The sequence below is a fragment of the Musca autumnalis genome, unplaced genomic scaffold, assembly GCF_047663935.1.
Source record: "Musca autumnalis isolate F117 unplaced genomic scaffold, ASM4766393v1 scaffold_5, whole genome shotgun sequence".
Lineage (NCBI taxonomy): Eukaryota > Metazoa > Arthropoda > Insecta > Diptera > Muscidae > Musca > Musca autumnalis.
Window position 1 is genome coordinate 128,328,805 of NW_027412088.1, and position 24,119 is coordinate 128,352,923.

A 24,119-nucleotide genomic window follows, 5' to 3' on the forward strand; every position below is an offset into this window, starting at 1 on the left:
TTTCCTCATACCAGGAATGTTCAATTTCAGTTTTTTGTAGAACAAAGTTGTCGATTTGCCGTTTTCCAACTGGAGGTCAGGACAGAGTATCGCCTCTGGAATCTTCCCTATACAAACCTCGTCCAAACTGAATACATGGAATTAAAGATAGAGTCCCAGAGAACATTTCCTCATACCAGGAATGTTCAATTTCAGTTTTTTGTAGAACAAAGTTGTCGATTTTCCGTTTTCCAACTGGTGGTCAGGACTGAAAATTGCCTGTGGAATCTTCCCTATACAAACCTCGTCAAAACTGAATACATGGAATTAAAGATAGAGTCCCAGAGAACATTTCCTCATACCAGGAATGTTCAATTTCAGTTTTTTGTAGAACAAAGTTGTCGATTTTCCGTTTTCCAACTGGTGGTCAGGACAGAAAATTGCCTGTGGAATCTTCCCTATACAAACCTCGTCCAAACTGAATACATGGATTTAAAGATAGAGTCCCAGAGAACATTTCCTCATACCAGGAATGTTCAATTTCAGTTTTTTGTAGAACAAAGTTGTCGATTTGCCGTTTTCCAACTGGAGGTCAGGACAGAGTATCGCCTCTGGAATCTTCCCTATACAAACCTCGTCCAAACTGAATACATGGAATTAAAGATAGAGTCCCAGAGAACATTTCCTCATACCAGGAATGTTCAATTTCAGTTTTTTGTAGAACAAAGTTGTCGATTTTCCGTTTTCCAACTGGAGGTCAGGACAGAGTATCGCCTCTGGAATCTTCCCTATACAAACCTCGTCCAAACTGAATACATGGAATTAAAGACAGAGTCCCAGAGAACATTTCCTTATACCAGGAATGTTCAATTTCAGTTTTTTGTAGAACAAAGTTGTCGATTTTCCGTTTTCCAACTGGAGGTCAGGAAAACTGGAATCTTCCCTATACAAACCTCGTCCAAACTGAATACATGGAATTAAAGATAGAGTCCCAGAGAACGTTTCCTTATACTAGGAATGTTCAATTTCAGTTTTTTGTAGAACAAAGTTGTCGATTTTCCGTTTTCCAACTGGTGGTCAGGACAGAAAATTTCCCGTGGAATCTTCCCTATACAAACCTCGTCCAAACTGAATACATGGAATTAAAGATAGAGTCCAAGAGAACATTTCCTCATACCAGGAATGTTCAATTTCAGTTTTTTGTAGAACAAAGTTGTCGATTTTCCGTTATCCAACTGGTGGTCAGGACAGAAAATTGCTTGTGGAATCTTCCCTATACAAACCTTGTCAAAACTGAATACATGGAATTAAAGATAGAGTCCCAGAGAACATTTCCTCATACCAGGAATGTTAAATTTCAGTTTTTTGTAGAACAAAGTTGTCGATTTTCCGTTTTCCAACTGGTTGTCAGGACAGAGTATCGCCTCTGGAATCTTCCCTATACAAACCTCGTCCAAACTGAATACATGGAATTAAAGATAGAGTCCCAGAGAACATTTCCTCATACCAGGAATGTTCAATTTCAGTTTTTTGTAGAACAAAGCTGTCGATTTTCCGTTTTCCAACTGGTGGTCAGGACAGAAAATTGCCTGTGGAATCTTCCCTATACAAACCTCGTCCAAACTGAATACATGGAATTAAAGATAGAGTCCCAGAAAACATTTCCTCATACTAGGAATGTTTAATGTCAGTTTTTTGTAGAACAAAGTTGTCGATTTTCCGTTTTCCAACTGGTGGTCAGGACAGAGTATCGCCTTTGGAATCTTCCCTATACAAACCTCGTCCAAACTGAATACATGGAATTAAAGATAGAGTCCCAGAGAACATTTCCTCATACTAGGAATGTTCAATTTCAGTTTTTAGTAGAACAAAGTTGTCGATTTTCCGTTTTCCAACTGGTGGTCAGGACAGAAAATTGCCTGTGAAATCTTCCCTATACAAACCTCGTCCAAACTGAATACATGGAATTAAAGATAGAGTCCCAGAGAACATTTCCTCATACCAGGAATGTTCAATTTCAGTTTTTTGTAGAACAAAGTTGTCGATTTTCCGTTTTCCAACTGGAGGTCAGGAAAACTGGAATCTTCCCTATACAAACCTCGTCCAAACTGAACACATGGAATTAAAGATAGAGTCCCAGAGAACGTTTCCTTATACTAGGAATGTTCAACTTCAGTTTTTTGTAGAACAAAGTTGTCGATTTTCCGTTTTCCAACTGGTGGTCAGGACAGAGTATCGCCTCTGGAATCTTCCCTATACAAACCTCGTTGAAACTGAATACATGGAATTAAAGATAGAGTCCCAGAGAACATTTCCTCATACTAGGAATGTTCAATTTCAGTTTTTTGTAGAACAAAGTTGTCGATTTTCCGTTTTCCAACTGGTGGTCAGGACAGAAAATTGCCTGTGGAATCTTCCCTATACAAACCTCGTCCAAACTGAATACATGGAATTAAAGATAGAGTCCCAGAGAACATTTCCTCATACTAGGAATCTTCAATTTCAGTTTTTGTAGAACAAAGTTGTCGATTTTCCGTTTTCCAACTGGTGGTCAGGACAGAGTATCGCCTCTGGAATCTTCCCTATACAAACCTCGTCCAAACAGAATACATGGAATTAAAGATAGATTCCCAGAGAACATTTCCTCATACCAGGAATGTTCAATTTCAGTTTTTTGTAGAACAAAGTTGTCGATTTTCCGTTTTCCAACTGGTGGTCAGGACAGAAAATTGCCTGTGGAATCTTCCCTATACAAACCTCGTCCAAACTGAATACATGGAATTAAAGATAGAGTCCCAGAGAACATTTCCTCATACCAGGAATGTTCAATTTCAGTTTTTTGTAGAACAAAGTTGTGATTTGCCGTTTTCCAACTGGAGGTCAGGACAGAGTATCGCCTCTGTAATCTTCCCTATACAAACCTCGTCCAAACTGAATACATGGAATTAAAGATAGAGTCCCAGAGAACATTTCCTCATACCAGGAATGTTCAATTTCAGTTTTTTGTAGAACAAAGTTGTCGATTTTCAGTTTTCCAACTGGAGGTCAGGACAGAGTATCGCCTCTGGAATCTTCCCTATACAAATCTCGTCCAAACTGAATACATGGAATTAAAGATAGAGTCCCAGAGAACATTTCCTCATACCAGGAATGTTCAATTTCAGTTTTTTGTAGAACAAAGCTGTCGATTTTCCGTTTTCCAACTGGTGGTCAGGACAGAAAATTGCCTGTGGAATCTTCCCTATACAAACCTCGTCCAAACTGAATACATGGAATTAAAGATAGAGTCCCAGAAAACATTTCCTCATACTAGGAATGTTTAATGTCAGTTTTTTGTAGAACAAAGTTGTCGATTTTCCGTTTTCCAACTGGTGGTCAGGACAGAGTATCGCCTTTGGAATCTTCCCTATACAAACCTCGTCCAAACTAAATACATGGAATAAAAGATAGAGTCCCAGAGAACATTTCCTCATACTAGGAATGTTCAATTTCAGTTTTTAGTAGAACAAAGTTGTCGATTTTCCGTTTTCCAACTGGTGGTCAGGACAGAAAATTGCCTGTGGAATCTTCCCTTTACAAACCTCGTCCAAACTGAATACATGGAATTAAAGATAGAGTCCCAGAGAACATTTCCTCATACCAGGAATGTTCAATTTCAGTGTTTTGTAGAACAAAGTTGTCGATTTTCCGTTTTCCAACTGGAGGTCAGGAAAACTGGAATCTTCCCTATACAAACCTCGTCCAAACTGAATACATGGAATTAAAGATAGAGTCCCAGAGAACGTTTCCTTATACTAGGAATGTTCAATTTCAGTTTTTTGTAGAACAAAGTTGTCGATTTTCCGTTTTCCAACTTGTGGTCAGGACAGAGTATCGCCTTTGGAATCTTCCCTATACAAACCTCGTCCAAACTGAATACATGGAATTAAAGATAGAGTCCCAGAGAACATTTCCTCATACTAGGAATGTTCAATTTCAGTTTTTTGTAGAACAAAGTTGTCGATTTTCCGTTTTCCAACTGGAGGTCAGGACAGATTATCGCCCCTGCAATCTTCCCTATACAAACCTCATCCAAAATGAATACATGGAATTAAAGATAGAGTCCCAGAGAACATTTCCTCATACCAGGAATGTTCAATTTCAGTTTTTTGTAGAACAAAGTTGTCGATTTTCCGTTTTCCAACTGGTGGTCAGGACAGAAAATTGCCTGTGGAATCTTCCCTATACAAACCTCGTCCAAACTGAATACATGGATTTAAAGATAGAGTCCCAGAGAACATTTCCTCATACCAGGAATGTTCAATTTCAGTTTTTTGTAGAACAAAGTTGTCGATTTGCCGTTTTCCAACTGGAGGTCAGGACAGAGTATCGCCTCTGGAATCTTCCCTATACAAACCTCGTCCAAACTGAATACATGGAATTAAAGACAGAGTCCCAGAGAACATTTCCTCATACCAGGAATGTTCAATTTCAGTTTTTTGTAGAACAAAGTTGTCGATTTTCCGTTTTCCAACTGGAGGTCAGGACAGAGTATCGCCTCTGGAATCTTCCCTATACAAACCTCGTCCAAACTGAATACATGGAATTAAAGACAGAGTCCCAGAGAACATTTCCTTATACCAGGAATGTTCAATTTCAGTTTTTTGTAGAACAAAGTTGTCGATTTTCCGTTTTCCAACTGGAGGTCAGGAAAACTGGAATCTTCCCTATACAAACCTCGTCCAAACTGAATACATGGAATTAAAGATAGAGTCCCAGAGAACGTTTCCTTATACTAGGAATGTTCAATTTCAGTTTTTTGTAGAACAAAGTTGTCGATTTCCCGTTTTCCAACTGGTGGTCAGGACAGAAAATTTCCCGTGGAATCTTCCCTATACAAACCTCGTCCAAACTGAATACAAGGAATTAAAGATAGAGTCCAAGAGAACATTTCCTCATACCAGGAATGTTCAATTTCAGTTTTTTGTAGAACAAAGTTGTCGATTTTCCGTTATCCAACTGGTGGTCAGGACAGAAAATTGCTTGTGGAATCTTCCCTATACAAACCTTGTCAAAACTGAATACATGGAATTAAAGATAGAGTCCCAGAGAACATTTCCTCATACCAGGAATGTTAAATTTCAGTTTTTTGTAGAACAAAGTTGTCGATTTTCCGTTTTCCAACCGGTTGTCAGGACAGAGTATCGCCTCTGGAATCTTCCCTATACAAACCTCGTCCAAACTGAATACATGGAATTAAAGATAGAGTCCCAGAAAACATTTCCTCATACCAGGAATGTTCAATTTCAGTTTTTTGTAGAACAAAGCTGTCGATTTTCCGTTTTCCAACTGGTGGTCAGGACAGAAAATTGCCTGTGGAATCTTCCCTATACAAACCTCGTCCAAACTGAATACATGGAATTAAAGATAGAGTCCCAGAAAACATTTCCTCATACTAGGAATGTTTAATGTCAGTTTTTTGTAGAACAAAGTTGTCGATTTTCCGTTTTCCAACTGGTGGTCAGGACAGAGTATCGCCTTTGGAATCTTCCCTATACAAACCTCGTCCAAACTGAATACATGGAATTAAAGATAGAGTCCCAGAGAACATTTCCTCATACTAGGAATGTTCAATTTCAGTTTTTAGTAGAACAAAGTTGTCGATTTTCCGTTTTCCAACTGGTGGTCAGGACAGAAAATTGCCTGTGAAATCTTCCATACAAACCTCGTCCAAACTGAATACATGGAATTAAAGATAGAGTCCCAGAGAACATTTCCTCATACCAGGAATGTTCAATTTCAGTTTTTTGTAGAACAAAGTTGTCGATTTTCCGTTTTCCAACTGGAGGTCAGGAAAACTGGAATCTTCCCTATACAAACCTCGTCCAAACTGAACACATGGAATTAAAGATAGAGTCCCAGAGAACGTTTCCTTATACTAGGAATGTTCAACTTCAGTTTTTTGTAGAACAAAGTTGTCGATTTTCCGTTTTCCAACTGGTGGTCAGGACAGAGTATCGCCTCTGGAATCTTCCCTATACAAACCTCGTTAAAACTGAATACATGGAATTAAAGATAGAGTCCCAGAGAACATTTCCTCATACTAGGAATGTTCAATTTCAGTTTTTTGTAGAACAAAGTTGTCGATTTTCCGTTTTCCAACTGGTGGTCAGGACAGAAAATTGCCTGTGGAATCTTCCCTATACAAACCTCGTCCAAACTGAATACATGGAATTAAAGATAGAGTCCCAGAGAACATTTCCTCATACTAGGAATCTTCAATTTCAGTTTTTGTAGAACAAAGTTGTCGATTTTCCGTTTTCCAACTGGTGGTCAGGACAGAGTATCGCCTCTGGAATCTTCCCTATACAAACCTCGTCCAAACAGAATACATGGAATTAAAGATAGATTCCCAGAGAACATTTCCTCATACCAGGAATGTTCAATTTCAGTTTTTTGTAGAACAAAGTTGTCGATTTTCCGTTTTCCAACTGGTGGTCAGGACAGAAAATTGCCTGTGGAATCTTCCCTATACAAACCTCGTCCAAACTGAATACATGGAATTAAAGATAGAGTCCCAGAGAACATTTCCTCATACCAGGAATGTTCAATTTCAGTTTTTTGTAGAACAAAGTTGTGATTTGCCGTTTTCCAACTGGAGGTCAGGACAGAGTATCGCCTCTGTAATCTTCCCTATACAAACCTCGTCCAAACTGAATACATGGAATTAAAGATAGAGTCCCAGAGAACATTTCCTCATACCAGGAATGTTCAATTTCAGTTTTTTGTAGAACAAAGTTGTCGATTTTCAGTTTTCCAACTGGAGGTCAGGACAGAGTATCGCCTCTGGAATCTTCCCTATACAAATCTCGTCCAAACTGAATACATGGAATTAAAGATAGAGTCCCAGAGAACATTTCCTCATACCAGGAATGTTCAATTTCAGTTTTTTGTAGAACAAAGCTGTCGATTTTCCGTTTTCCAACTGGTGGTCAGGACAGAAAATTGCCTGTGGAATCTTCCCTATACAAACCTCGTCCAAACTGAATACATGGAATTAAAGATAGAGTCCCAGAAAACATTTCCTCATACTAGGAATGTTTAATGTCAGTTTTTTGTAGAACAAAGTTGTCGATTTTCCGTTTTCCAACTGGTGGTCAGGACAGAGTATCGCCTTTGGAATCTTCCCTATACAAACCTCGTCCAAACTAAATACATGGAATAAAAGATAGAGTCCCAGAGAACATTTCCTCATACTAGGAATGTTCAATTTCAGTTTTTAGTAGAACAAAGTTGTCGATTTTCCGTTTTCCAACTGGTGGTCAGGACAGAAAATTGCCTGTGGAATCTTCCCTTTACAAACCTCGTCCAAACTGAATACATGGAATTAAAGATAGAGTCCCAGAGAACATTTCCTCATACCAGGAATGTTCAATTTCAGTGTTTTGTAGAACAAAGTTGTCGATTTTCCGTTTTCCAACTGGAGGTCAGGAAAACTGGAATCTTCCCTATACAAACCTCGTCCAAACTGAATACATGGAATTAAAGATAGAGTCCCAGAGAACGTTTCCTTATACTAGGAATGTTCAATTTCAGTTTTTTGTAGAACAAAGTTGTCGATTTTCCGTTTTCCAACTTGTGGTCAGGACAGAGTATCGCCTTTGGAATCTTCCCTATACAAACCTCGTCCAAACTGAATACATGGAATTAAAGATAGAGTCCCAGAGAACATTTCCTCATACTAGGAATGTTCAATTTCAGTTTTTTGTAGAACAAAGTTGTCGATTTTCCGTTTTCCAACTGGAGGTCAGGACAGATTATCGCCCCTGCAATCTTCCCTATACAAACCTCATCCAAAATGAATACATGGAATTAAAGATAGAGTCCCAGAGAACATTTCCTCATACCAGGAATATTCAACTTCAGTTTTTTTGTAGAACAAAGTTTTCGATTTTCCGTTTTCCAACTGGAGGTCAGGAAAACTGGAATCTTCCCTATACAAACATCGTCCAAACTGAATACATGGAATTAAAGATAGAGTCCCAGAGAACGTTTCCTTATACTAGGAATGTTCAATTTCAGTTTTTTGTAGAACAAAGTTGTCGATTTTCCGTTTTCCAATTGGTGGTCAGGACAGAAAATTGCCCGTGGAATCTTCCCTATACAAACCTCGTCCAAACTGAATACATGGAATTAAAGATAGAGTCCCAGAGAACGTTTCCTTATACTAGGAATGTTCAATTTCAGTTTTTTGTAGAACAAAGTTGTCGATTTTCCGTTTTCCAACTGGTGGTCAGGACAGAAAATTTCCCGTGGAATCTTCCCTATACAAACCTCGTCCAAACTGAATACATGGAATTAAAGATAGAGTCCAAGAGAACATTTCCTCATACCAGGAATGTTCAATTTCAGTTTTTTGTAGAACAAAGTTGTCGATTTTCCGTTATCCAACTGGTGGTCAGGACAGAAAATTGCTTGTGGAATCTTCCCTATACAAACCTCGTCAAAACTGAATACATGGAATTAAAGATAGAGTCCCAGAGAACATTTCCTCATACCAGGAATGTTCAATTTCAGTTTTTTGTAGAACAAAGTTGTCGATTTTCCGTTTTCCAACTGGTTTTCAGGACAGAGTATCGCCTCTGGAATCTTCCCTATACAAACCTCGTCCAAACTGAATACATGGAATTAAAGATAGAGTCCCAGAGAACATTTCCTCATACCAGGAATGTTCAATTTCAGTTTTTTGTAGAACAAAGCTGTCGATTTTCCGTTTTCCAACTGGTGGTCAGGACAGAAAATTGCATGTGGAATCTTCCCTATACAAACCTCGTCCAAACTGAATACATGGAATTAAAGATAGAGTCCCAGAAAACATTTCCTCATACTAGGAATGTTCAATTTCAGTTTTTTGTAGAACAAAGTTGTCGATTTTCCGTTTTCCAACTGGTGGTCAGGACAGAGTATCGCCTTTGGAATCTTCCCTATACAAACCTCGTCCAAACTGAATACATGGAATTAAAGATAGAGTCCCAGAGAACATTTCCTCATACTAGGAATGTTCAATTTCAGTTTTTTGTAGAACAAAGTTGTCGATTTTCCGTTTTCCAACTGGTGGTCAGGACAGAAAATTGCCTGTGGAATCTTCCCTATACAAACCTCGTCCAAACTGAATACATGGAATTAAAGATAGAGTCCTCATACCAAGAATGTTCAATTTCAGTTTTTTGTAGAACAAAGTTGTCGATTTTCCGTTTTCCAACTGGAGGTCAGGAAAACTGGAATCTTCCCTATACAAACCTCGTCCAAACTGAATACATGGAACTAAAGATAGAGTCCCTTATACTAGGAATGTTCAATTTCAGTTTTTTGTAGAACAAAGTTGTCGATTTTCCGTTTTCCAACTGGTGGCCAGGACAGAGTATCGCCTTTGGAATCTTCCCTATACAAACCTCGTCCAAACTGAATACATGGAATTAAAGATAGAGTCCCAGAGAACATTTCCTCATACTAGGAATGTTCAATTTCAGTTTTTTGTAGAACAAAGTTGTCGATTTTCCGTTTTCCAACTGGAGGTCAGGACAGAGTATCGCCCCTGCAATCTTCCCTATACAAACCTCATCCAAAGTGAATACATGGAATTAAAGATAGAGTCCCAGAAAACATTTCCTCATACCAGGAATGTTCAATTTCAGTTTTTTGTAGAACAAAGTTGTCGATTTTCCGTTTTCCAACTGGAGGTCAGGAAAACTGGAATCTTCCCTATACAAACCTCGTCCAAACTGAATACATGGAATTAAAGATAGAGTCCCAGAGAACGTTTCCTTATACTAGGAATGTTCAATTTCAGTTTTTTGTAGAACAAAGTTGTCGATTTTCCGTTTTCCAATTGGTGGTCAGGACAGAAAATTGCCCGTGGAATCTTCCCTATACAAACCTCGTCCAAACTGAATACATGGAATTAAAGATAGAGTCCAAGAGAACATTTCCTCATACCAGGAATGTTCAATTTCAGTTTTTTGTAGAACAAAGTTGTCGATTTTCCGTTTTCCAACTGGTGGTCAGGACAGAAAATTGCCTGTGGAATCTTCCCTATACAAACCTCGTCAAAACTGAATACATGGAATTAAAGATAGAGTCCCAGAGAACATTTCCTCATACCAGTAATGTTCAATTTCAGTTTTTTGTAGAGTGTCGCCTTTGGAATCTTCCCTATACAAACCTCGTCCAAACTGAATACATGGAATTAAAGATAGAGTCCCAGAGAACATTTCCTCATACTAGGAATGTTCAATTTCAGTTTTTTGTTGAACAAAGTTGTCGATTTTCCGTTTTCCAACTGGTGGTCAGGACAGAAAATTGCCTGTGGAATCTTCCCTATACAAACCTCGTCCAAACTGAATACATGGAATTAAAGATAGAGTCCCAGAGAACATTTCCTCATACCAGGAATGTTCAATTTCAGTTTTTTGTAGAACAAAGTTGTCGATTTTCCGTTTTCCAACTGGAGGTCAGGAAAACTGGAATCTTCCCTATACAAACCTCGTCCAAACTGAATACATGGAATTAAAGACAGAGTCCCAACTGGTGGTCAGGACAGAGTATCGCCCCTGCAATCTTCCCTATACAAACCTCATCCAAAATGAATACATGGAATTAAAGATTGAGTCCCAGAGAACATTTCCTCATACCAGGAATGTTCAATTTCAGTTTTTTGTAGAACAAAGTTGTCGATTTTCCGTTTTCCAACTGGAGGTCAGGAAAACTGGAATCTTCCCTATACAAACCTCGTCCAAACTGAATACATGGAATTAAAGATAGAGTCCCAGAGAACGTTTCCTTATACTAGGAATGTTCAATTTCAGTTTTTTGTAGAACAAAGTTGTCGATTTTCCGTTTTCCAATTGGTGGTCAGGACAGAAAATTGCCCGTGGAATCTTCCCTATACAAACCTCGTCCAAACTGAATACATGGAATCAAAGATAGAGTCCAAGAGAACATTTCCTCATACCAGGAATGTTCAATTTCAGTTTTTTGTAGAACAAAGTTGTCGATTTTCCGTTTTCCAACTGGTGGTCAGGACAGAAAATTGCCTGTGGAATCTTCCCTATACAAACCTCGCCAAAACTGAATACATGGAATTAAAGATAGAGTCCCAGAGAACATTTCCTCATACCAGGAATGTTCAATTTCAGTTTTTTGTAAAACAAAGTTGTCGATTTTCCGTTTTCCAACTGGTTGTCAGGACAGAGTATCGCCTCTGGAATCTTCCCTATACAAACCTCGTCCAAACTGAATACATGGAATTAAAGATAGAGTCCCAGAGAACATTTCCTCATACCAGTAATGTTCAATTTCAGTTTTTTGTAGAGTATCGCCTTTGGAATCTTCCCTATACAAACCTCGTCCAAACTGAATACATGGAATTAAAGATAGAGTCCCAGAGAACATTTCCTCATACTAGGAATGTTCAATTTCAGTTTTTTGTTGAACAAAGTTGTCGATTTTCCGTTTTCCAACTGGTGGTCAGGACAGAAAATTGCCTGTGGAATCTTCCCTATACAAACCTCGTCCAAACTGAATACATGGAATTAAAGATAGAGTCCCAGAGAACATTTCCTTATACCAGGAATGTTCAATTTCAGTTTTTTGTAGAACAAAGTTGTCGATTTTCCGTTTTCCAACTGGAGGTCAGGAAAACTGGAATCTTCCCTATACAAACCTCGTCCAAACTGAATACATGGAATTAAAGACAGAGTCCCAGAGAACGTTTCCTTATACTAGGAATGTTCAATTTCAGTTTTTTGTAGAACAAAGTTGTCGATTTTCCGTTTTCCAACTGGTGGTCAGGACAGAGTATCGCCCCTGCAATCTTCCCTATACAAACCTCATCCAAAATGAATACATGGAATTAAAGATAGAGTCCCAGAGAACATTTCCTCATACCAGGAATGTTCAATTTCAGTTTTTTGTAGAACAAAGTTGTCGATTTTCCGTTTTCCAACTGGAGGTCAGGAAAACTGGAATCTTCCCTATACAAACCTCGTCCAAACTGAATACATGGAATTAAAGATAGAGTCCCAGAGAACGTTTCCTTATACTAGGAATGTTCAATTTCAGTTTTTTGTAGAACAAAGTTGTCGATTTTCCGTTTTCCAATTGGTGGTCAGGACAGAAAATTGCCCGTGGAATCTTCCCTATACAAACCTCGTCCAAACTGAATACATGGAATTAAAGATAGAGTCCAAGAGAACATTCCCTCATACCAGGAATGTTCAATTTCAGTTTTTTGTAGAACAAAGTTGTCGATTTTCCGTTTTCCAACTGGTGGTCAGGACAGAAAATTGCCTGTGGAATCTTCCCTATACAAACCTCGTCAAAACTGAATACATGGAATTAAAGATAGAGTCCCAGAGAACATTTCCTCATACCAGTAATGTTCAATTTCAGTTTTTTGTAGAACAAAGTTGTCGATTTTCCGTTTTCCAACTGGTTGTCAGGACAGAGTATCGCCTCTGTAATCTTCCCTATACAAACCTCGTCCAAACTGAATACATGGAATTAAAGATAGAGTCCCAGAGAACATTTCCTCATACCAGGAATGTTCAATTTCAGTTTTTTGTAGAACAAAGCTGTCGATTTTCCGTTTTCCAACTGGTGGTCAGGACAGAAAATTGCCTGTGGAATCTTCCCTATACAAACGATTTTCCGTTTTCCAACTGGAGGTCAGGAAAACTGGAATCTTCCCTATACAAACCTCGTCCAAACTGAATACATGGAATTAAAGATAGAGTCCCAGAGAACGTTTCCTTATACTAGGAATGTTCAATTTCAGTTTTTTGTTGAACAAAGTTGTCGATTTTCCGTTTTCCAACTGGTTGTCAGGACAGAGTATCGCCTCTGGAATCTTCCCTATACAAACCTCGTCCAAACTGAATACATGGAATTAAAGATAGAGTCCCAGAGAACATTTCCTCATACCAGGAATGTTCAATTTCAGTTTTTTTGTAGAACAAAGCTGTCGATTTTCCGTTTTCCAACTGGTGGTCAGGACAGAAAATTGCATGTGGAATCTTCCCTATACAAACCTCGTCCAAACTGAATACATGGAATTAAAGATAGAGTCCCAGAAAACATTTCCTCATACTAGGAATGTTCAATTTCAGTTTTTTGTAGAACAAAGTTGTCGATTTTCCGTTTTCCAACTGGTGGTCAGGACAGAGTATCGCCTTTGGAATCTTCCCTATACAAACCTCGTCCAAACTGAATACATGGAATTAAAGATAGAGTCCCAGAGAACATTTCCTCATACTAGGAATGTTCAATTTCAGTTTTTTGTAGAACAAAGTTGTCGATTTTCCGTTTTCCAACTGGTGGTCAGGACAGAAAATTGCCTGTGGAATCTTCCCTATACAAACCTCGTCCAAACTGAATACATGGAATTAAAGATAGAGTCCCAGAGAACATTTCCTCATACCAGGAATGTTCAATTTCAGTTTTTTGTAGAACAAAGTTGTCGATTTTCCGTTTTCCAACTGGAGGTCAGGAAAACTGGAATCTTCCCTATACAAACCTCGTCCAAACTGAATACATGGAACTAAAAATAGAGTCCCTTATACTAGGAATGTTCAATTTCAGTTTTTTGTAGAACAAAGTTGTCGATTTTCCGTTTTCCAACTGGTGGCCAGGACAGAGTATCGCCTTTGGAATCTTCCCTATACAAACCTCGTCCAAACTGAATACATGGAATTAAAGACAGAGTCCCAGAGAACATTTCCTCATACTAGGAATGTTCAATTTCAGTTTTTTGTAGAACAAAGTTGTCGATTTTCCGTTTTCCAACTGGAGGTCAGGACAGAGTATCGCCCCTGCAATCTTTCCTATACAAACCTCATCCAAAATGAATACATGGAATTAAAGATAGAGTCCCAGAAAACATTTCCTCATACCAGGAATGTTCAATTTCAGTTTTTTGTAGAACAAAGTTGTCGATTTTCCGTTTTCCAACTGGAGGTCAGGAAAACTGGAATCTTCCCTATACAAACCTCGTCCAAACTGAATACATGGAATTAAAGATAGAGTCCCAGAGAACGTTTCCTTATACTAGGAATGTTCAATTTCAGTTTTTTGTAGAACAAAGTTGTCGATTTTCCGTTTTCCAATTGGTGGTCAGGACAGAAAATTGCCCGTGGAATCTTCCCTATACAAACCTCGTCCAAACTGAATACATGGAATTAAAGATAGAGTCCAAGAGAACATTTCCTCATACCAGGAATGTTCAATTTCAGTTTTTTGTAGAACAAAGTTGTCGATTTTCCGTTTTCCAACTGGTGGTCAGGACAGAAAATTGCCTGTGGAATCTTCCCTATACAAACCTCGTCAAAACTGAATACATGGAATAAAAGATAGAGTCCCAGAGAACATTTCCTCATACCAGGAATGTTCAATTTCAGTTTTTTGTAAAACAAAGTTGTCGATTTTCCGTTTTCCAACTGGTTGTCAGGACAGAGTATCGCCTCTGGAATCTTCCCTATACAAACCTCGTCCAAACTGAATACATGGAATTAAAGATAGAGTCCCAGAGAACATTTCCTCATACCAGTAATGTTCAATTTCAGTTTTTTGTAGAGTATCGCCTTTGGAATCTTCCCTATACAAACCTCGTCCAAACTGAATACATGGAATTAAAGATAGAGTCCCAGAGAACATTTCCTCATACTAGGAATGTTCAATTTCAGTTTTTTGTTGAACAAAGTTGTCGATTTTCCGTTTTCCAACTGGTGGTCAGGACAGAAAATTGCCTGTGGAATCTTCCCTATACAAACCTCGTCCAAACTGAATACATGGAATTAAAGATAGAGTCCCAGAGAACATTTCCTCATACCAGGAATGTTCAATTTCAGTTTTTTGTAGAACAAAGTTGTCGATTTTCCGTTTTCCAACTGGAGGTCAGGAAAACTGGAATCTTCCCTATACAAACCTCGTCCAAACTGAATACATGGAATTAAAGACAGAGTCCCAGAGAACGTTTCCTTATACTAGGAATGTTCAATTTCAGTTTTTTGTAGAACAAAGTTGTCGATTTTCCGTTTTCCAACTGGTGGTCAGGAGAGAGTATCGCCCCTGCAATCTTCCCTATACAAACCTCATCCAAAATGAATACATGGAATTAAAGATTGAGTCCCAGAGAACATTTCCTCATACCAGGAATGTTCAATTTCAGTTTTTTGTAGAACAAAGTTGTCGATTTTCCGTTTTCCAAGTGGAGGTCAGGAAAACTGGAATCTTCCCTATACAAACCTCGTCCAAACTGAATACATGGAATTAAAGATAGAGTCCCAGAGAACGTTTCCTTATACTAGGAATTTCAGTTTTTTGTAGAACAAAGTTGTCGAGTTTCCGTTTTCCAATTGGTGGTCAGGACAGAAAATTGCCCGTGGAATCTTCCCTATACAAACCTCGTCCAAACTGAATACATGGAATTAAAGATAGAGTCCAAGAGAACATTTCCTCATAACAGGAATGTTCAATTTCAGTTTTTTGTAGAACAAAGTTGTCGATTTTCCGTTTTCCAACTGGTGGTCAGGACAGAAAATTGTCTGTGGAATCTTCCCTATACAAACCTCGCCAAAACTGAATACATGGAATTAAAGATAGAGTCCCAGAGAACATTTCCTCATACCAGGAATGTTCAATTTCAGTTTTTTGTAAAACAAAGTTGTCGATTTTCCGTTTTCCAACTGGTTGTCAGGACAGAGTATCGCCTCTGGAATCTTCCCTATACAAACCTCGTCCAAACTGAATACATGGAATTAAAGATAGAGTCCCAGAGAACATTTCCTCATACCAGTAATGTTCAATTTCAGTTTTTTGTAGAGTATCGCCTTTGGAATCTTCCCTATACAAACCTCGTCCAAACTGAATACATGGAATTAAAGATAGAGTCCCAGAGAACATTTCCTCATACTAGGAATGTTCAATTTCAGTTTTTTGTTGAACAAAGTTGTCGATTTTCCGTTTTCCAACTGGTGGTCAGGACAGAAAATTGCCTGTGGAATCTTCCCTATACAAACCTCGTCCAAACTGAATACATGGAATTAAAGATAGAGTCCCAGAGAACATTTCCTTATACCAGGAATGTTCAATTTCAGTTTTTTGTAGAACAAAGTTGTCGATTTTCCGTTTTCCAACTGGAGGTCAGGAAAACTGGAATCTTCCCTATACAAACCTCGTCCAAACTGAATACATGGAATTAAAGACAGAGTCCCAGAGAACGTTTCCTTATACTAGGAATGTTCAATTTCAGTTTTTTGTAGAACAAAGTTGTCGATTTTCCGTTTTCCAACTGGTGGTCAGGACAGAGTATCGCCCCTGCAATCTTCCCTATACAAACCTCATCCAAAATGAATACATGGAATTAAAGATAGAGTCCCAGAGAACATTTCCTCATACCAGGAATGTTCAATTTCAGTTTTTTGTAGAACAAAGTTGTCGATTTTCCGTTTTCCAACTGGAGGTCAGGAAAACTGGAATCTTCCCTATACAAACCTCGTCCAAACTGAATACATGGAATTAAAGATAGAGTCCCAGAGAACGTTTCCTTATACTAGGAATGTTCAATTTCAGTTTTTTGTAGAACAAAGTTGTCGAATTTCCGTTTTCCAACTGGTGGTCAGGACAGAAAATTGCCTGTGGAATCTTCCCTATACAAACCTCGTCCAAACTGAATACATGGAATTAAAGATAGTGTCCCAGAGAACATTTCCTTATACCAGGAATGTTCAATTTCAGTTTTTTGTAGAACAAAGTTGTCGATTTTCCGTTTTCCAACTGGTGGTCAGGACAAAAAATTGTCTGTGGAATCTTCCCTATACAAACCTCGTCCAAACTGAATACATGGAATTAAAGATAAAGACCCAGAGAATATTTCCTCATACCAGGAATGTTCAATTTCAGTTTTTTGTAGAACAAAGTTGTCGATTTTCCGTTTTCCAACTGGTGGTCAGGACAGAGTATCGCCTCTGGAATCTTCCCTATACAAACCTCGTCCAAACTGAATACATGGAATTAAAGATAGAATCCCAGAAAACATTTCCTCATACTAGGAATGTTCAATTTCAGTTTTTTGTAGAACAAAGTTGTCGATTTTCCGTTTTCCAACTGGTGGTCAGGACAGAGTATCGCCTCTGGAATCTTCCCTATACAAACCTCGTCCAAACTGAATACATGGAATTAAAGATAGAGTTCCAGAAAACATTTCCTCATACTAGGAATGTTCAATTTCAGTTTTTTGTAGAACAAAGTTGTCGATTTTCCGTTTTCCAACTGGTGGTCAGGACAGAAAATTGTCTGTGGGATCTTCCCTATACAAACCTCGTCCAAACTGAATACATGGAATTAAAGATAAAGACCCAGAGAATATTTCCTCATACCAGGAATGTTCAATTTCAGTTTTTTGTAGAACAAAGCTGTCGATTTTCCGTTTTCCAACTGGTGGTCAGGACAGAAAATTGCCTGCGGAATCTTCCCTATACAAACCTCGTCCAAACTGAATACACGGAATTAAAGATAGAGTCCCAGAAAACATTTCCTCACACTAGGAATGTTCAATTTCAGTTTTTTGTAGAACAAAGTTGTCGATTTTCCGGTTTCCAACTGGTGGTCAGGACAGAGTATCGCCTCTGGAATCTTCCCTATGCAAACCTCGTCAAAACTGAATACATGGAATTAAAGATAGAGTCCCAGAGAACATTTCTTCATACTAGGAATGTTCAATTTCAGTTTTTGTAGAACAAAGTTGTCGATTTTCCGTTTTCCAACTGGTGGTCAGGACAGAGTATCGCCTCTGGAATCTTCCCTATACAAACCTCGTCCAAACTGAATACATGGAATTAAAGACAGACTCCCAGAGAACATTTCCTTATACTAGGAATGTTCAATTTCAGTTTTTTGTAGAACAAAGTTGTCGATTTTCCGTTTTCCAACTGGTGGTCAGGACAGAGTATCGCCTCTGGAATCTTCCCTATACAAACCTCGTCCAAACTGAATACATGGAATTAAAGATAGAGTCCCAGAGAACATTTCCTCATACTAGGAATGTTCAATTTCAGTTTTTTGTAGAACAAAGTTGTCGATTTTCCGTTTTCCAACTGGTGGTCAGGACAGAAAATTGCCTGTGGAATCTTCCCTATACAAACCTCGTCCAAACTGAATACATGGAATTAAAGATAGAGTCCCAGAGAACATTTCCTCATACTGGGAATGTTCAATTTCAGTTTTTTGTAGAACAAAGTTGTCGATTTTCCGTTTTCCAACTGGTGGTCAGGACAGAAAATTGCCTGTGGAATCTTCCCTATACAAACCTCGACCAAACTGAATACATGGAATTAAAGATAGAGTCCCAGAGAACATTTCCTCATACCAGGAATGTTCAATTTCAGTTTTTTGTAGAACAAAGTTGTCGATTTTCCGTTTTCCAACTGGAGGTCAGGAAAACTGGAATCTTCCCTATACAAACCTCGTCCAAACTGAATACATGGAATTAAAGATAGAGTCCCAGAGAACGTTTCCTTATACTAGGAATGTTCAATTTCAGTTTTTTGTAGAACAAAGTTGTCGAATTTCCGTTTTCCAACTGGTGGTCAGGACAGAAAATTGCCTGTGGAATCTTCCCTATACAAACCTCGTCCAAACTGAATACATGGAATTAAAGATAGTGTCCCAGAGAACATTTCCTCATACCAGGAATGTTCAATTTCAGTTTTTTGTAGAACAAAGTTGTCGATTTTCCGTTTTCCAACTGGTGGTCAGGACAGAAAATTGCCTGTGGAATCTTCCCTATACAAACCTCGTCAAAACTGAATACATGGAATTAAAGATAGAGTCCCAGAGAACGTTTCTTCGTACCAGGAATGTTCAATTTCAGTTTTTTGTAGAACAAAGTTGTCGATTTTCCGTTTTCCAACTGGTGGTCAGGACAGAAAATTGTCTGTGGAATCTTCCCTATACAAACCTCGTCCAAACTGAATACATGGAATTAAAGATAAAGACCCAGAGAATATTTCCTCATACCAGGAATGTTCAATTTCAGTTTTTTGTAGAACAAATCTGCCGATTTTCCGTTTTCCAACTGGTGGTCAGGACAGAAAATTGCCTGTGGAATCTTCCCTATACAAACCTCGTCCAAACTGAATACATGGAATTAAAGATAGAGTCCCAGAAAACATTTCCTCATACTAGGAATGTTCAATTTCAGTTTTTTGTAGAACAAAGTTGTCGATTTTCCGGTTTCCAACTGGTGGTCAGGACAGAGTATCGCCTCTGGAATCTTCCCTATACAAACCTCGTCCAAACTGAATACATGGAATTAAAAATAGAGTCCCAGAGAACATTTCCTCATACTAGGAATGTTCAATTTCAGTTTTTTGTAGAACAAAGTTGTCGATTTTCCGTTTTCCAACTGGAGGTCAGGAAAACTGGAATCTGACCTATACAAGCCTCGTCCAAACTGAATACATGGAATTAAAGATAGAGTCCCAGAGAACATTTCCTCATACTAGGAATGTTCAATTTCAGTTTTTTGTAGAACAAAGTTGTCGATTTTCCGTTTTCCAACTGGTGGTCAGGACAGAGTATCGCCTCTGGAATCTTACCTATACAAACCTCGTCCAAACTGAATACATGGAATTAAAAATAGAGTCCCAGAGAACATTTCCTCATACTAGGAATGTTCAATTTCAGTTTTTTGTAGAACAAAGTTGTCGATTTTCCGTTTTCCAACTGGTGGTCAGGACAGAGTATCGCCTCTGGAATCTTCCCTATACAATCCTCGTCCAAACTGAATACATGGAATTAAAGATAGACTCCCAGAGAACATTTCCTTATACTAGGAATGTTCAATTTCAGTTTTTTGTAGAACAAAGTTGTCGATTTTCCGTTTTCAAACTGGTGGTCAGGACAGAGTATCGCCTCTGGAATCTTCCCTATACAAACCTCGTCCAAACTGAATACATGGAATTAAAGATAGACTCCCAGAGAGCATTTCCTTATACTAGGAATGTTCAATTTCAGTTTTTTGTAGAACAAAGTTGTCGATTTTCCGTTTTCCAACTGGTGGTCAGGACAGAGTATCGCCTCTGGAATCTTCCCTATACAAACCTCGTCCAAACTGAATACATGGAATTAAAGATAGAGTCCCAGAGAACATTTCCTCATACTAGGAATGTTCAATTTCAGTATTTTGTAGAACAAAGTTGTCGATTTTCCGTTTTCCAACTGGTGGTCAGGACAGAGTATCGCCTCTGGAATCTTCCCCATACAAACCTCGTCCAAACTGAATACATGGAATTAAAGATAGAGTCCCAGAGAACGTTTCCTTATACTAGGAATGTTCAATTTCAGTTTTTTGTAGAACAAAGTTGTCGATTTTCCGTTTTCCAACTGGTGGTCAGGACAGAAAATTGCCTGTGGAATCTTCCCTATACAAACCTCGTCCAAACTGAATACATGGAATTAAAGATGGTGTCCCAGAGAACATTTCCTCATACCAGGAATGTTCAATTTCAGTTTTTTGTAGAACAAAGTTGTCGATTTTCCGTTTTCCAACTGGTGGTCAGGACAGAGTATCGCCTCTGGAATCTTCCCTATACAAACCTCGTCCACACTGAATACATGGAATTAAAGATAGAGTCCCAGAGAACATTTCCTCATACCAGGAATGTTCAATTTCAGTTTTTTGTAGAACAAAGTTGTCGAATTTCCGTTTTCCAACTGGTGGTCAGGACAGAAAATTGCCTGTGGAATCTTCCCTATACAAACCTCGTCCAAACTGAATACATGGAATTAAAGATAGTGTCCCAGAGAACATTTCCTCATACCAGGAATGTTCAATTTCAGTTTTTTGTAGAACAAAGTTGTCGATTTTCCGTTTTCCAACTGGTAGTCAGGACAGAAAATTGCCTGTGGAATCTTCCCTATACAAACCTCGTCCAAACTGAATACATGGAATTAAAGATAGAGTCCCAGAGAACATTTCCTTATACCAGGAATGTTCAATTTCAGTTTTTTGTAGAACAAAGTTGTCGATTTTCCGTTTTCCAACTGGAGGTCAGGAAAACTGGAATCTTCCCTATACAAACCTCGTCCAAACTGAATACATGGAATTAAAGACAGAGTCCCAGAGAACGTTTCCTTATACTAGGAATGTTCAATTTCAGTTTTTTGTAGAACAAAGTTGTCGATTTTCCGTTTTCCAACTGGTGGTCAGGACAGAGTATCGCCCCTGCAATCTTCCCTATACAAACCTCATCCAAAATGAATACATGGAATTAAAGATAGAGTCCCAGAGAACATTTCCTCATACCAGGAATGTTCAATTTCAGTTTTTTGTAGAACAAAGTTGTCGATTTTCCGTTTTCCAACTGGAGGTCAGGAAAACTGGAATCTTCCCTATACAAACCTCGTCCAAACTGAATACATGGAATTAAAGATAGAGTCCCAGAGAACGTTTCCTTATACTAGGAATGTTCAATTTCAGTTTTTTGTAGAACAAAGTTGTCGATTTTCCGTTTTCCAATTGGTGGTCAGGACAGAAAATTGCCCGTGGAATCTTCCCTATACAAACCTCGTCCAAACTGAATACATGGAATTAAAGATAGAGTCCAAGAGAACATTTCCTCATACCAGGAATGTTCAATTTCAGTTTTTTGTAGAACAAAGTTGTCGATTTTCCGTTTTCCAACTGGTGGTCAGGACAGAAAATTGCCTGTGGAATCTTCCCTATACAAACCTCGTCAAAACTGAATACATGGAATAAAAGATAGAGTCCCAGAGAACATTTCCTCATACCAGGAATGTTCAATTTCAGTTTTTTGTAAAACAAAGTTGTCGATTTTCCGTTTTCCAACTGGTTGTCAGGACAGAGTATCGCCTCTGGAATCTTCCCTATACAAACCTCGTCCAAACTGAATACATGGAATTAAAGATAGAGTCCCAGAGAACATTTCCTCATACTAGTAATGTTCAATTTCAGTTTTTTGTAGAGTATCGCCTTTGGAATCTTCCCTATACAAACCTCGTCCAAACTGAATACATGGAATTAAAGATAGAGTCCCAGAGAACATTTCCTCATACTAGGAATGTTCAATTTCAGTTTTTTGTTGAACAAAGTTGTCGATTTTCCGTTTTCCAACTGGTGGTCAGGACAGAAAATTGCCTGTGGAATCTTCCCTATACAAACCTCGTCCAAACTGAATACATGGAATTAAAGATAGAGTCCCAGAGAACATTTCCTCATACCAAGAATGTTCAATTTCAGTTTTTTGTAGAACAAAGTTGTCGATTTTCCGTTTTCCAACTGGAGGTCAGGAAAACTGGAATCTTCCCTATACAAACCTCGTCCAAACTGAATACATGGAATTAAAGACAGAGTCCCAGAGAACGTTTCCTTATACTAGGAATGTTCAATTTCAGTTTTTTGTAGAACAAAGTTGTCGATTTTCCGTTTTCCAACTGGTGGTCAGGACAGAGTATCGCCCCTGCAATCTTCCCTATACAAACCTCATCCAAAATGAATACATGGAATTAAAGATTGAGTCCCAGAGAACATTTCCTCATACCAGGAATGTTCAATTTCAGTTTTTTGTAGAACAAAGTTGTCGATTTTCCGTTTTCCAAGTGGAGGTCAGGAAAACTGGAATCTTCCCTATACAAACCTCGTCCAAACTGAATACATGGAATTAAAGATAGAGTCCCAGAGAACGTTTCCTTATACTAGGAATTTCAGTTTTTTGTAGAACAAAGTTGTCGATTTTCCGTTTTCCAATTGGTGGTCAGGACAGAAAATTGCCCGTGGAATCTTCCCTATACAAACCTCGTCCAAACTGAATACATGGAATTAAAGATAGAGTCCAAGAGAACATTTCCTCATAACAGGAATGTTCAATTTCAGTTTTTTGTAGAACAAAGTTGTCGATTTTCCGTTTTCCAACTGGTGGTCAGGACAGAAAATTGTCTGTGGAATCTTCCCTATACAAACCTCGCCAAAACTGAATACATGGAATTAAAGATAGAGTCCCAGAGAACATTTCCTCATACCAGGAATGTTCAATTTCAGTTTTTTGTAAAACAAAGTTGTCGATTTTCCGTTTTCCAACTGGTTGTCAGGACAGAGTATCGCCTCTGGAATCTTCCCTATACAAACCTCGTCCAAACTGAATACATGGAATTAAAGATAGAGTCCCAGAGAACATTTCCTCATACCAGTAATGTTCAATTTCAGTTTTTTGTAGAGTATCGCCTTTGGAATCTTCCCTATACAAACCTCGTCCAAACTGAATACATGGAATTAAAGATAGAGTCCCAGAGAACATTTCCTCATACTAGGAATGTTCAATTTCAGTTTTTTGTTGAACAAAGTTGTCGATTTTCCGTTTTCCAACTGGTGGTCAGGACAGAGTATCGCCCCTGCAATCTTCCCTATACAAACCTCATCCAAAATGAATACATGGAATTAAAGATAGAGTCCCAGAGAACATTTCCTCATACCAGGAATGTTCAATTTCAGTTTTTTGTAGAACAAAGTTGTCGATTTTCCGTTTTCCAACTGGAGGTCAGGAAAACTGGAATCTTCCCTATACAAACCTCGTCCAAACTGAATACATGGAATTAAAGATAGAGTCCCAGAGAACGTTTCCTTATACTAGGAATGTTCAATTTCAGTTTTTTGTAGAACAAAGTTGTCGAATTTCCGTTTTCCAACTGGTGGTCAGGACAGAAAATTGCCTGTGGAATCTTCCCTATACAAACCTCGTCCAAACTGAATACATGGAATTAAAGATAGTGTCCCAGAGAACATTTCCTTATACCAGGAATGTTCAATTTCAGTTTTTTGTAGAACAAAGTTGTCGATTTTCCGTTTTCCAACTGGTGGTCAGGACAAAAAATTGTCTGTGGAATCTTCCCTATACAAACCTCGTCCAAACTGAATACATGGAATTAAAGATAAAGACCCAGAGAATATTTCCTCATACCAGGAATGTTCAATTTCAGTTTTTTGTAGAACAAAGTTGTCGATTTTCCGTTTTCCAACTGGTGGTCAGGACAGAGTATCGCCTCTGGAATCTTCCCTATACAAACCTCGTCCAAACTGAATACATGGAATT